Raw genomic sequence first — 12,215 nt, forward strand, 5'->3', positions numbered from 1 at the left:
CTGATGTCAGAAGGAGGGGGTGGGGCTTTCTCTTACAAACCCCGACGAGGAAGAGAATTAACGACCAAGGCACAATCCTCTTTTGTGCTCTACATGCTATTCACATAGTCCATTCAAGGCTGGAGGCCACATTAAATTGATTCTGGCCTTCTACCCATATCAACAGGGGACCAGGGGAGCACAAATGGATCATTGTTTCAAATGAAGATGTCTTGTACCGTACAAATCTTTATCTGGAGAGACTTACAGATCCCAAACGTGAGTGAGGGGCTGAGAGGGGGGAGAGAGAGGAATAAGGAAAGTGAGAGACAGTAATTGAGAAAAAGACAGGGAGACAGACATGAAGAGAGAGAGAGAGAGAGCGAGCAGGAGAGAGAGAGACAGGAGAGAGAGAGACAGAGCACGGGAGAGAGAGAGGGTCTGGAAAAACCTACAGCTCCCAAACTTCAGAGGACAAGCATGGGCATCCATGGGGAAATCCTCCAGGTGCATGGGACACTCGGCATGTATGGTCAGTCTGGGAGGGAGAGAGAGAGAGAGAGAGAGAGAGAGAGAGAGAGAGAGAGAGAGAGAGAGAGAGAGAGAGAGAGAGAGAGAGAGAGAGAGAGAGAGAGAGAGAGAGAGAGAGAGAGAGAGAGAGAGAGAGAGAGCGGAAGAGATGAGAGGGAGACACAAAAATAGAAAAACGAGAAAGAGAGAGAGAAAAAGTCACAATTAGTCTCTATAGAAGCACTTCCTAAAATTACACAAACACACCACCTGACACTTGTCACATAGCAAGAAACACAGACCGTGTTATTACAGTGTTTACAGCTGGGGGGTTTTACATGCTCAGACAACATTTCTTCCTGTGAGGCAACAAACACAAGATCTGAGCTTGTGAAGTAGGTGGTGGAAGTCAAACAGAGATGTTGACTGACAGTGTTTGAGCTTGTCCTGTCTGGATGTGAATATGCCCTGCCTGGCAAGGTCGTTCTGCCAGAAATCTGAGGTGAGATCATCTACAGTTCAGAGCTCACCTGAAATTTGGGTTTTTGGTTGAGGAGGAAAATGAAGGAGGAATGGAGAGAGGAGGGTGAGAGAGAGGGAGGAGGGTGAGGAGGGGGTGATGGAGAGAGGAGGGTGAGAGAGAGGGAGGAGGGTGAGGAGGGGGGTGATGGAGAGAGGAGGGTGAGAGAGAGGGAGGAGGGTGAGAGAGGGGGAGGAGGGTGAGAGAGGGGGAGGAGGGTGAGGAGAGGGTGATGGAGAGAGGAGGGTGAGAGAGAGGGAGGAGGGTGAGGAGGGGGTGATGTAGGGAGGAGGGTGAGGAGGGGGTGATGGAGGGAGGAGGGTGAGGAGGGGGGGATGGAGGGAGGAGGGTGAGGGGAAAAGGCAGCAATAGCAGTCACGTAGTGAGTCTGCCTGACAAGGTGCTGCATCAGACTGGTTTGTCTGGGCTGCTAGCGATTTGTCAGTTTTCCCATCAGTGCAGATTTTTCTCTCTCTCTCCATGCCTTCTTCCCTCCTCCCTTCCTGCATCCCTCCCGCTAACCATCTTTCCCTCCATTCCTCTCTCCCTTCAACCCTTCCTTCCTTCCCTCCCTTCAAATCCTCCCGTACATCTCTTTGGATGAAAGCTAAATTGCATTATATCTTAAACATACATAACTAGACATATTCTGAGAGCAGCATATCTTTAACTTGGGCACCAAAAACATTGTCTTCTCCCAGCATGAAAACAATCCGCTTTGTTTTCTTGTGACAGAAACATGTAGAAATGTTCTTTTAGAGCTTTAGTGGACTTGGAATATGTTGCTGGGATTAGGAGAACTGGGTTTGACACTGACATCAAAATGTCTACGTTTCTCCTCAAGTTTCTTCAGTTCCATGTTCCTTAAGTGCTTAATGAGATGAAGGATTCCACCCTCTGGGTAATCTTTAAACATAATGGTTATGATGTTTTGGCCTTGCAAATTAACTGCACTTGGAGGGAGAGGAACACGTTGCAGCTGACATTAATTAATGGGTTTCCTGTGTGCGGGCTGTGCGTGGGTGTGGAGGGCGGGTGTTTGTGTGGAGGGCGGGTGTTTGTGTGCGTATGTGTGTGTGTGACTGTGTGTGGGTATGCATGCGTATGTGTGTATAGGTCTGTGTGTGTGTGTACGTCTGTTTGTTGTGCTTGTCGGCCCCGGAGCCACAGTGGAGAGGGCCTCGTGGGGCAGGCCCCTCCCCTCTCCTGCCAGCACCTCGTCTCTGTGTCAGGCCCACCGGGGGGCCTGCAGGCTGGGAGGTATGCATCCTCACCCACCCCCATCCACTACCAACCAGCCCTCCCATCCACTACCACCCACCCCGACACCCCTCACCCACTCCTCCCCATGACCCACACACACCCACGGCCCCACGCACCCACGCACCCCCACCCAACTCTCAATCTCTCCAAGTTTCAGCTGGCACGGTACCATCTCCCCGAGAATTTTCTCCTATTACACCTGCAATTTCTCGAGCGGAGCCCGTATCGACGGAGCTCTATTGGATTTGTAGCGAGTCTCTTTGGGTGATTCACAGCTTCTGTGACAGCGTCTGGTCTGCCTGTCACCCTGTCAATCAAGAGCCCCTGGCTCTCCGCGGTGATAAGCTTTCACCTTGGAAAACAAACGACAGCGTCAGACGCCAACACCGGTCCCGTCCCCCGCTGCGCCCACGGGCGCCGGTGATGAGTGAGAAACCTTCCAGGACATTCATCATACTTAGCATCATATCTGGGTACTGATCATGATCAATGAGTCTGTCTCTCCATTCTCTATATCTATATGTCTCCGTTTCGCTTTCTCTCTCACAGGCTCTTTCTCGCATGTTCTCTCTCTCTCTCTCTCTCTCTCGCTCTCTCTCTCTCTCTCTCTCTCTCTCTCATACAAACACACTTGTTTTTTGGATGTGTCCATGTGTCTCTCTCTCCCAGTCTGTCACAGTCTCTCTCTATTTGTCCTTTTTTTTTACACGGTCTCTCTCTGCTCTCATTCTCTCTTTCCATTTCTATATCTTTCCACATCTCTCCCCATTTATCGCTCTCTCTCTCTCTCCATCCCTATTTTGGACATCGCGTTACACGGAGATGTATGCTGCCATGCCGATGCAACCATAGCCCCCCCCCCTCCCCCCCTCCGGGACCCCCCAGGAGAAGGAGAGATGACAAGAGAAAGATGGAGTGCACACCAGCTCTGGAGTTTTATGGAAGGCTGGTAACTGACCCGTGCACCTGCCAACGGGACATCCAATCAGTCAAATGCTGAACGACGAATTTCCCTTTCCTCAAGGTCAACCGGCACGTATCCACGGAGACGCCACGTCCACGAGCCTGCCACCAAGGTGTCATCTCCGCTACAGTCGGACCGCGCGAGTGCATCCAGGTAAGCACAGAGAGGAGGGAGGGGTCAAAGGATCAGGAAAGTCATTACTTTTTTTATGTTTTTGATTTTACAGCTCCACCCTGGGCTTTGGGGCTGCAGCCTCAGCTCATAATATTACAATCCTCCCGCGGTCTCAGAGGTTCCCAGCCCCTCCCATCCACGACGGGGGCCCCCCCCATTTCCCCCCCCCCATTTCCCCCCCCCGATCCTTCGCCTGATGCAGCGGGGCGGTCGGATCGTCAACAGGGCCTTCAGCACAGTCATGACAACGAACAGCAATTAGCCGGCGAGAAGATCACAGTAATTACCATTACCAACAAGGACTAGCGCAGAACCGCTCGGCAACGCTCAACGCACTGCCCAATTAATTTACTGCTGCATTAGGCTCAGTTGTGGTTGAAATAGGGTTGGGGGGGAGGGGCAATAGAGAGGCACGTGATTATGGAACACAGCTCAGAGAGAGAGAGAGAGAGAGAGAGAGAGAGAGAGAGAGAGAGAGAGAGAGAGAGAGAGAGAGAGAGAGAGAGAGAGAGAGAGAGAGAGAGAGAGAGAGAGAGAGAGAGAGAGAGAGAGAGAGAGAGAGAGAGAGAGAGAGAGAGAGAGAGAGAGAGAGAGAGAGATGCATGTCATGGTTGCCATGACGGAACCCTCGACGGTGAAGTGTTTCCTGCAGTATTTTCAGCCCACTTCAGGGGCATGATGGACCTACTGTACACAACAACACAAGGCTCGCAATTACTCTGCTTCATCACAGACCATCACAGACCATCACATAGTATCAAAGACCACCACAGACCCAATTTCTTTTTTAAAGCCCATCAGCTTCTCCTCTTCAGTGTCAGTGTAACTATTCAAATGACGTTGTGTCCTTGGGCAAGGAACTTCACCCTACTTGCCTTGGGGAGAATGTCCCTGTACTTATTTTAAGTCGCTCTGGATAAGAGCGTCTGCCAAATGACTAAATGTAAATGTAAATGTATTAATTTAAATGAAGACATCTTTATTCAGGATCCATCCTCCATGGTACACCATCCAAGCTAAGACAGGGCACCCTAAAAAAACTGCCTGCTCCTAGTTTCTAAGACTACGCTTAGCCTGGATACAAATCTTAGCAGGTACAGAGGAAATCCCAGAGAGAGGTAAAAAGATTACATCCAGAGTTCAACAATAATCACATCTCCCTTCCTGTTTCAGTCAGTTAATACTTTTAAACCCATTTAAAACGTTGTTCAATAAAAACATAACAGGATCCAGAGTCTCTCTTTTTTTTGGTCACTACTGAGTAAAGCAGAGCTGGTCTTAGCCGTAGCCTGCTGCCACCCCAATTAGAAGGTGACCAAGCATCTACCAGAGCATGAAATGTCCTGTTAAAGAACGTGTCAGTTATCACAGTGCCAAAACGAGAGGTGATGTGAAAGGCTCTCTCCCCTCCTCCCCCGCCTCCCCCTCCTCCCCCTCCTCCCCCGTCATTCATTCAAAACCTTCCTCATTTAGATGGCCTCATTAGCCTCAACAAAGAGCTTGCCCTCAAAAAAAAAAATATATATATATAAATATATACACACATATATATTTTTTTTCATAATTTTGACGGCAGGAACTTTGTTGCTAATGAGGCCTTCTACATGAGGTACATGTATATATTTACTGTATATACATACACTTTATTTATAATGAAATAAAAAGCTAATTAAAATATACAAACCACCCTGGGGTCATCAATCAGGAAACAAGCTATGGCTCAGGTCAAGCATCTGTAGGGCTGTTTGACATCACTTCCTGGTGCGTCAAGGCTACTGTACTCTGCCATTATGTACAGTACCTCAAACCTAAACTGCACCGGAAAAGCTAAGTATGTTTCTCCGGTTCTCACTCTGTCATCACACTGGGGAACTCTGACCACCGATTGCATTGTCTGTGAACTCTTCACAGGTTCACACATAGTTGTTTTATGTCTTCATCTTTATGTGTTTATGCTCATCTTTAGCTGTGTTAATTGCGATTAAGAAAGATGAATAATATGCCTGGGCTCTTTGGTTGAGTGTCCAAACATCATTAAAACGAAGCCCGAGGCTCCAATTAGAACCCGCTCTTACGAGGAGGACGGTGCTGTTTGTCGTTTGTTTCGCCATTTTGCTGGACTAGAAATACATCAGAGAAGCTGTTCCTGTGGACCTGAAACCACGTTTGACCTCAGTTAAACTGTGGCGGTTGTTCAACCCTAATCTCAGCACAAAAAAAACGACTAAAAACAACAAACAAAAACAAACAAAAGCCACCCTTACATACGAGGAAGAGATGGTAAAAAATAAACCGATATTTTGAAAGGCCCAATACGCAATATAGCATCAGCATTCACCGAAACATTGACAAACCTGTTAAAATCTAAGATGGAGACTACTGATTCAGATTTAAAAAGCAGCTCAGCTGAAGGATGTTTAAAAAGTCTTCCATCACTGTAAGCATCTTTCAAACAATTGACTCCCAGCGGGCTAATAATCATTACAAGGAGGGCTGCTGCTGACTCAGACCTATCTAGTGAGCTATGAACAAGTACTCGATCCTTCACAAGGATGGGCACAAACTCACACATCATAATCAATTCTGATGTTTCAGATGATAAAACCATGTCACAATTATGAGCGGTGCCTGTGTTTCCCTTCCAGCTAATTTAAGTGAAGAGAAAAGCCATTTTCATCTCTCGTGTCGTGTTAGAAGTGATCAAACTACTCTGTTCTTGATTTTAAGGCATGCATATGGTAGAGGAGGAATCTGCACTGTCGCAGAGCGCCGTTGATTCAACTGTAGGTGTAGTGTAATGTTTTGACGGCAGATCAAATGCAGGTTCAAATCCCCCCTGTATTTAGCTTTAGATAAAAGCATGAGCTAAATGAATGCATTCCATTATGGAGGAGAATATAATGGAATATAACACATGGGAAGTGTTCAGTTAAGGGATGTTGCGTGGTTAAAATATGAATGCGGTTTTCCTTAGAGACTGTACTTTATCCCTGCAGGTCCATATTTAATTCAAACTTGTGTGTGCATCTGGAGTCTTGGCTGGTGGGTCAAGTTCCACATTTTTAATGAGGACTTGTCCACATTTCAGAGCTGCATGTTTCCAAGAAGTGCTGTGATTTCAAAACCCTTGCTCTCCCTCTCTCTCTCCTGACTGGAACTTGATTTTTTCCTGCAAACGAAATAATAACCGGATACACACGTAATTGAATCACTTTTGAATCACACGATAAACCAGTTTACACACTTGGTGTTTTTGCCGCGAAGGATGCAGTAACAGCCGTGGACGCGATCAGACGTCTCCTCAGTGGGATTAGGATGCTCTTAAAGCACGGAAACCTCTGCTGCTGAAAAGCGACGCAGAGCACTTCACGTTGACACGTTTATTCATTTAGCTGCTTTTATCCGAAGCGACATACAACCAGAGCCAACGGAGAGAACAGCAGGAATGAACGGACTAGTAGTGTGTAGTCCAAACGGTCTTTCCGTGGTTAGAGAATCTGAATCAGAATTTGGTTTATTCGCCATGTATGTTATACAAACACAGAATTTACTGTGGCAGGGAGGTGCAAAACACTAAACATATACGAATCTTAAATTACGTAAAAGTACAAAAGTTATTACTACTATTTATAAGAACTAAACAATCTAAGAATACAACAATTTAAATATAAAGTAAAATATATATAAAATAAGAATAAGAATGAGCAGCGTGAGTGGTCAACATAGTGCAATCGGATACTGAGATAAGGTGGCTTATGCATACTGTAATTGCCATTAGATGGACTTATAATAGTTGAGGAGTGGTCTGTATTTAATTAGGCACAGTTCACCAATAACAACAACCAAGTTGGAACGTGTACAGGTACAGTTTCATCTACGACAAACGCGTCGGCACAATATACAGTATCAGAGTTTTTTGGGGGGAATATAAGAATTACTCCCTCCACATTAAAACAGCCTTTTTCCCCACTAATTAAATGAGCCAGACAGTCATACAGACAGCTGTCGAGGGACTGCAGAGAGGAGTCTGATTAAGGGCACAGCTCTGCAGCTCCACGTCCTGGTTGGTGGGCTGCCATTGACAGGTGACTAAATCACTGGGACACCAGCGCTGTGCAGGCCCGACCCGAGAGTGAAAACAAACACATCCCCCGGTCATGTTTGACATTAGGCATCAAGGCGGTAGGAGGAACCTAAAGATCCCCATGTGTGACAATTACTTGCAGGCAGCAATTAATGGCGATCTCCATCTGTGTGTCTTTCAGCAGGCCCTAACCACCAGCCAGGCCTGCCCGCTAACCTCCCCTCTCCACCAGACACCCCAGCCACAATGCTAGACTAGCCTGACCTCTGACCCCGCCCTGACAGGAGAGGGCACCCCCTCTCCACGCCACAGAAGGTTCATCCTCTTGCCAAGAGGCTCGTACGGACAGTTCTAGAACATTTCAGTCCGGAACGTGTAATTAAACCTCAGCCCTGCTGGCCCTGTACTGACTGGTGTGCCTGGGCCCGATGCAGGCCTACATGTGACCTTTTGAAAGAGTGCGTTATGAGTGACAGTCCCGGGTCTTTAAATGAGCCCCTCCGTGCAATCTCCACACCTGGCGACGCTCCTAAGAAGATCTGTCATCGCGCCTAGGCGCCACGCGGCGCCTAAACGAGGCGTCACTCAAGCGGCGGGACCGCCATCCATCCCGACAACATGGAACATATGTGTGCGATACCTGCAGCATGTGCGCCGCGGCTGCGGAGCGTCGCCACCTGGGTTTCTCCTCGCCTGTCAGCCCGGACGATGGCACATAATGGATGAAGCTTCCTCAAGCACATCCCTCCCACAAGCACATCTGCAGCTGGGAGACGCCGCCGCCGACAGGGAGGGAGGGAGGGAGGGGGGGAGGGAGGGGGGGAGGGAGTGGTGGGGGGCGAGGGCTGTGTTGCTGCAACAACAGGACACGGGCCGCTTTTGTAAATGGGGATGTGGGAAAACATGAAGTGTGGGTGTGTGGGTGTGTGTGTGTGTGGGTGTGTACGGGTTTGTGTGTGTGTGGGTTGTTTCTTCAGCCAGCCACAGGAAGGAAGTTTGGCAAACACGCTGGCTCTCTGAACAGCAGCTAAAGCACCTTGGATGAGGTCACTGAAGGTGAATAGACCATTAACACACTAACTCTGTAGCGGTTATCCAGTATATGTATTGGAAATTTTGGGGATGGGTAGAGCTCAGTGGTAGAGCAATTGCCTGCAGGTCAGGAGAAGACCCCCCACCTCTCCTTCACCTTGGATGAAAGTCTCTTCTAGATTAACTACGTTGCAGTTATAGATGACTGGGCCTGAGTGGCTGCATGTCTCTGATGAAGGTAGATAGCTGAGCATAACATGGCCAAACCTCCCTCTTTCCTTTTTTGTGCAATCTACAAAAGAACCCAAACGAGCCGTCCATCTGGCTGGCGCATAAACACAGCGGTGACCTGTCCTTGTGCGGCCAATCAGATGTGAATATGCCAGGTAACCGTGACTATGGTACCGGGAGGCCTGCTGCTGATTGGTTTTGGCCTTGGCTTTGATGATTCTGCAGCATTCAGACTTTTTCTGAGTTTTCACCCAAGAAAAATACAACCGGTATCTCCCCTCTTTGCTTTTGTTTCTTGGCATATTGATTTTCCCTCTTTTAGCAGCTTGCAGGACGCCCGCTCCTGTCTGTTGAAGTGCTGACTAAACAGAAAGAGTTTGTTTGGTTTTATAAGAAATCCTTCTTTGGCTTTCTCATTGACACTGCAGTGCGTTGCCAGAAGATTCCACTCAGCACACAAAACAGAGTTGAAGCCGGGGATGTTTTTGACAGAAACAGAGATGAGGAAGACAAGTTTGTGGTATTTGAGGTTAAGGACAGTCGTTTACGCTGAAAACCCACATTGAGACATTTTAAGTCACTACGTTGATTTGAGCAAATAGACAGTCATGTTACGGACGCTGCAGCCTGCTGTTCTGGAAAACACCGCAACGTGACTACACTGAAGACACCTTGTCATGTCATGGATGACGGCACACTATCAAGTCTCAGTGTAGATATTATGTTATTATGTTATAGGGAGTCAGGTGGCTGAGCGGTTAGGGAAGCGGGCTAGCAATCAGAAGGTTGCCAGTTCGATTCCCGGCTGTGCCAAATGATGTTGTGTCCTTGGGCAAGGCACTTCACCCTATTTGCCTCGGGGGGAATGTCTCTGTACTTACTGTAAGTCGCTCTGGATAAGAGTGTCTGCTAAATGTAAATGTAATGTGCAACACTTAATTATACGTAGTACAGTGCATACAATTGTCACATTGTCGAACCTACACAATGACTAGAGGATGTGTTGCCATTCGTTGATATGGTGTATATAGGAAAAGGTATATGTAAATATACAGTGTTTAAATAGTGTTACATGTTTAAATACAGTGTATAGACAGAGAGGGCTCCTCTTGTTCTGCTCTCTGGGCGGAGGAAGGGGCCTGCTCAGTGTAATCTATCTTTTGTAACCGTCACATTAACCGCAGGCAGTCTGCAAACACAGTATTCTTTAATTCATGAAAACATAATGCACTCTCTATAAAATGCTGTTGGAAACAAATTCAGCTTGTCTCCAAGACAGAGCAGGCACCACCAAGGGCACTCAAGAGAGAAGAGTCCTGCCCGCTGAAAAACACCAATAAACATCTAGCCTGGGATCAATTATTCAGCCCTCTCTCCTGGCCCCCACCTTGCCAGGCCCTCTGCCCGGGAATTCACAACACAATGCCAGGTTTTTGTCTGTTCCCACACTGTACTCCTCTAGGAGCATTGTCTGGGTGTTGCCTTTTTCTCTCCTCCTCTCTCCTCATGTTATGCTGTAACTTTCTAGTTGGCGCTGAAAATGGCTGCCTAGGTAGGCTCTCCTGCCAAAGTAAATTCCTTGTCTGTGCAAACTTTCATGGCGAATAAAAACCAATTCTGATTCTGATTCCTGAACCAGACAAGGAGAGAAGTTCGGAGGCTCCTTAAAGTGCTACGTGCCAAAGCTACACTTTTCAACCCCTTTGAATAAACACATTACGCAAGTTAAGCGTTGGGCTTTGGGTCGTGAAGGCGGCTGAGATGTGTGACTGCGGGCTCTGAGGTGATGCGTGCGCGCGCGGAGGCACGCTGACGTGAGGAGTGAAGACGATGACGTCTTTGGCGATACCCTGAGCATCCTGAGGGACGTGTCCCTGTCAGGCACCCTGCGACGAGCAGAGACGGCTGAAAGCCGGAGCTGCATTTTGCTCTTTATCGACACCTGCGTTCATCGACGTTTAATGGTGCTCGTCTTGAAACATTCACAAGAGATTGTTTAGGACCTGTATGATGTCCAAAGTTCACTTTTGGATTCCTGCATTACGTAGGGTGAATTCGGGTAATCTGGGACATTGGGTAATGTGGGATACCTAAACTCCAGAGCGTTTTGTAAAAACGCAAATGTAAAAAACAGTGACGTTTTTTCAATCCGTCCACAATTCAAATGTTATGTTTAGCCTCAGGAGAATCACAGCCACATCAAATGAATTCATGAGAGATCACCGCATGGGAAAGGATGGAGTTCTATCAACCTTTCAATAAGCAGCATGAAATCCACCGCCAAATTAACTCTACCTAGAGCTTGTTACCTTAATTATCAGCCGAGTCCCTGTGGACAAACGTCATAGCCAAATGAAGAGGCCTACTTAGAATTGGAGTTTTGATTAAGGGTTATATGTCAAGCAATTCAAGAGCAATACTTGATGATGTGATTATAGAAGGTACTAGAATCGTACTGCAATTGCCTAAAAATATAATTCTGTCACACATAATATGAACCTCATCTAGTGTATATTCTCGTAGTTGGGCTAAGCGGATAAAAGTCTTTTTAATAACGCTTGAATATGACATGTAGGTCAAACTGACAGAGTTACTTTCAGGAGTGTCCACACTTCGAAATTACAGGTGTGACATCATAGAGCTGCTGTTCCAGCATATGTAAAGGCGTGACATCGTAGTTCCATGTGTGTGACACAGAGCCACATTTGACAGCCATAGCATGTACAGGTGTGACATCACTGTGCCATGTGTGACACAAACCTAAGTTCTACAGCCGTGGCATTTTCCTGTGTGACATCATAGCGCCAGTCCGTGTGTGACTCAGGGCTGAGCTCCAGGTAGGCTGAGCTGCAGTCCTGGCTGGATGAACACATCACCTCTGCTGAAACCGGACAGCTAATCAGGTGAGGGTGGGCCACAGGGGTTTCAGTGCTAGCCGGCCAGCTGCATGCCTGTCACAGCTGTGGAAGTCGCTCTGCTTTTCCTCACCTCATGGTGTAGAGCAGCGTTCCGTTGTCCACCAGGCGGAGGAGTTTATTGGGCGTGGTCATATTGTGGGCGACCGACTTCTTGCCGTTGTGGAAGAAGGTGTCGGGTGTCCAGATCTTGCTGGCGAGGAGGTTGTTCAGAGGGAGCACCTGCATGGGCCCGTCAAACTTCAGCCTCTCGTCCCTCCAGCTCTGACGGAAGAACACGTCGATGGTGTACTCCTAAGGGGCAGGACAGAGGCAGAGGTGAGCAGGGATACACAGGTTGGCGCTGTACAGGCAGGTTGGTTAACATCGCAATGTTAGGTTTGCAAACATGCAGTTAGGTTAGTTAACCTTTAGATTTGTGAGTTCCAAATATTTCCGACGGTCCCCACAGTGTAAGTAATTTGTTTTGAAATGGTAGCTAGCTAGCTTAGATAGCGGCCGGGTGTGTGTGAGTGTGTGTGTGTGTGTGGGAGGGGGGGTACA

At 47.7% G+C, this 12,215-nt stretch overlaps 1 pseudogene; it reads right to left on the bottom strand.

Moving 5' to 3' along the window:
* Positions 1–11,961, bottom strand: part of LOC134039888 (gamma-aminobutyric acid receptor subunit alpha-3-like) — a 28,028-nt pseudogene extending 16,067 nt beyond the window's left edge.
* Between the last annotated feature and the right edge of the window lie 254 nt (positions 11,962–12,215).

The sequence above is a fragment of the Osmerus eperlanus genome, chromosome 19, assembly GCF_963692335.1.
Source record: "Osmerus eperlanus chromosome 19, fOsmEpe2.1, whole genome shotgun sequence".
Classification (NCBI taxonomy): Eukaryota; Metazoa; Chordata; class Actinopteri; order Osmeriformes; family Osmeridae; genus Osmerus; species Osmerus eperlanus.